The sequence below is a fragment of the Colobus angolensis genome, unplaced genomic scaffold (assembly GCF_000951035.1).
Source record: "Colobus angolensis palliatus isolate OR3802 unplaced genomic scaffold, Cang.pa_1.0 Scaffold68, whole genome shotgun sequence".
NCBI classification, from domain to species: Eukaryota; Metazoa; Chordata; class Mammalia; order Primates; family Cercopithecidae; genus Colobus; species Colobus angolensis.
In genome coordinates, this window is record NW_012120487.1 from 6,357,312 (window position 1) to 6,360,804 (window position 3,493).

The following is a 3,493-nucleotide window of genomic DNA, read 5'->3' on the forward strand; positions in this document are numbered from 1 at the left end:
TTTAGAGTTTTGAAAGTTGTCCTCCCTTTTTCTACCTGGCTACTGGCTTGGGACTTTAGGTGGGTGAGGACTGCCTCCACAAGAAAAATCCACAGTGAAAATGGTGACAGTTGGAGGGTGCTGGAGTTGAGCTTAGCCTTCCTCAATTCAGAAGAGCTAAATGCACACAAGAGTGCAGCAGAAGTCAGGCATCTGCTGCCAGACAGGCCAGAGAGGGGCAGGGCCTTCCTGCTCTAGGGCCCTTCCCCAGAAGATGTTAGTGATGGGTGAAGTCTGTACCTCCTCCCCAACCCCTATTCTCCATTGCATCCTTGGAACCAGGAGCCCAGAAACTTGCCAGCTCAGATAACCAGGACCATGTTTGAAATGCATAAATTTGGTCCTCTGGATCCTTCAAAAGTACACTGTATTTGTCACTCCCCGTAGACCCTTCAAGCAATAAGCTCTTCATGCTCTGTCCATTGGTTATTTTTCTCCAGCAGTTCTGAGCAATACTTCAAAAAGGAAACATTAGATTCATTGTAAAGTTAAAAGGAACAGATTTTTTCCCCCACATACCATGAATTTATCATTGATTGGTTTAGTTAAAATATCTAATGTGTCCACAGGTAAATTTTAAAAGTTCCTTTATGAGGCAGGGAGAGCATTTTTTTTTTTTATACTCTGGTTTCACTTTTTTGCATTGAAATACTTTCTCACATACTCAATATTTATAAAAGGGTTAGAGTTCATTTTAACAAATCCCATTAAATAGGCAGGGCTTTTCAAGGTCTTGCCTATGAATTTCCTCATTTCAAGCACTGTTTAGTCCAGGTAAGCTGCAATAGAACCTGAGAACTTGGGACTGCCAGGCCAACCCTAGGTTCCAGTTCCTGACATTTCTTTGAATATTTGGGTGTTCACATTTGTTCTCTTTGGTCATACTTACTGCACTGGACCTCTTTTTTGTTGAAATGTGAACTCTACTGCTAGCCAGTTAAAGTTCATTGTTTTTCAGAACTTTGATTTTAAAGATGAATATTACTTTAACCTGGCCATGAGATACTGCTTTTTCATAGTTAACTCAAAACAAAGCAGAACTCTGGGGATTAGTTCAATACAAACAATGTATTCTTCAGGATCTTTCTCTAAGTAGAGGAATTTTCTTGACCCTTACACAGCAATATATGGTCTTTTTGGACTACCAGCTCATGGTTATTCTTAATGTGGTCCAGACCCTAGGGCCATCCCTAGGAAAAGGAAGCAAAGCACCTCCCCACAGTAGGCCTGTGCCAGACACAATGGACACACAGTGGAAACAAGGTCCCTGCCTGAAGACCTCAAGATTTATTGTGAGAGATGAATTGGTAATTAAATAGCTGATCATTTTAAAAGCCCTAATACAGTTGTGTTTCATGTACATAACTGTAAATGAATGTAAAAAGTGCTGTAAAATCACAGTGGGAGGGATTCATTCTTGCAGTGAGGAAGATGGATGAGGATTGAGGAAGACTTCATAGAGGTTGTGAGTTTTGAAATAGGGTTTGAAGGATGAGTAAGAGTTTACTAGGCAGAGATGCATGGAAAGAACATTTCAGGCAGCAGAGACAGCTAAAATAAATAAATAAATAAATAAATAAATAAATAAATAAATAAATAAGTCACAGAGTAAGGAAAAGGATGGGAATGAGAAGTGGTCAGTGTTAACTACAGCACAGAGCAATATTGTCCAACCCACAGTTCAGGACAACTTTGAATGAGGCCAACACAAATTAGTAAACTTTCTTAAAACATGAGATATTTTTACAATTTTTCTTTTTTTTTCTTATTAGCTATCATTAGTGTTAGTGTATTTTATGTGTGGCCCAAGACAATTCTTCTTTCAGTGTGGCTCAGGGAAGCCAAAAGATTAGACACCCCTGGCATAGAGTATTTTGGGGTGACATGATGGGAGCTGGAGAAGTAGGTGGGGGCCAGAATTCAGAAGGCCTTGGACACCAGCCTAAAGGCTTAGAGTTGCTCCTATTGGCCATGCACACAGCTAAGGTGTTCGAGTCCTTCTTTTGGCTGTTAGATTGGATGGGCTCAATTTTTTGGCCCTCTGTCTCTAGAACAGAGCTGCGCTTTTCTACTGGGCCCACTATTTCTTCCTGGTCCTCTGATTCCCTTGGCGCTACACAGATCTTGATATTTGCCTCAGGTATCAAGGCTCTGAAAATGATCAGATTTAGAGCAGACTGCTCTTTTTCAGAAAGAGTTTTATATTCTCCCTCTGGTCTTGTACACTACAGGCAAATGGCACCGGTGTTTTGGACTTGGGCCAGTTGGGCCTTTTCTCCCCTCAAGAGAGAAAGATTCGATATTCAGTATTTCTGAATTTCATGCTTAGTTCTTAAGACATTTCCCATTTGCCCTGAAAAATAAGTGCTGGCAGTAAGCTGCACTGTTTTTTTCTAAACGGGAAATGAGTTAAGCATTTGTGATCACCACTGAATGAGTGCCAGAGCTGGTTAGTGATCTTCTTGTTCAATCTGAGGTCACCTAACTAGATAAGAAAGAGCTGAAACTAAAAGTCTGGTCTCCTGACTCCCAATCCAGTACTCTTTCTGGTGTGCTCCAGCTTCTGGCTCTGCTCAGCCAATTATGGAACAGACAGAATGTACTTGGCTGCCCCAAACAGGGCTAAAGGGCAGTTCTGTTCCCAAAATGGAATTCTGTTGTGCTTAAGCCAGGCAGCATAATTTTTGCGTGTCTTTTGGTAACTTTCTGTCTTATTCTGTAAAATGGGAGTCACTGGGTCCTTAGGTTCCAGTTTTATGTCCCTTTGCCAATTTCATTGAAGGAAAGAACTTTAATGGTGCTGTGTGTGTGTGTGTGTGTGTGTGTTCTGGGTTAGTGAAAACTTCACCAAATTCAGTCACATAGAAACCCTAGTCGAAAAAAATTTAAGATTGTAGGAGAAATGGACAAATGATGAAAAAAATTAATCCTTCAGCTGCTTCTAAGATCAAGGACTGGGGCGTGGTGGGCTGTTCTGCAGCTGTTTTGTGATGGATGAGGGATGATGGATCTATGTTCAAGTAGCGGAATCTTAAAGTCAGGAGTTGGAAGGAATCTTGGAGGTGGTCTGTGGTGACAGGAAGCCTCTTCCAATAGACTGAACATGGAAGACTTCCTAGAGCCGGAAGACAAGGGTTTCCTCTTAGCAATGAGCTTCCTGTTTTTGGAAATGCTCAAGCTGAGAATGGATGTTCAAGCAGAGGAGATTCCGCTTGGAAGGGGCGTTCTGCACTGAAGTGCTGGCCAGCGGGAAACGCCAGGTTTCCAGCTCCTGCACAAATCCTTTCTAATATCCATCTACTCAGGTGAGCTGGCAGGGCAGTAGCTGTGCAGTATTCAGAGTCATTTTATGTCAATGATCTTCACCTCGGTTTACTAACAACAGTAACAACCGTTACCGTTTACTGCTTTCCTATTAAGCACCATGCACTGTGCATAACATGTTATCTTTATT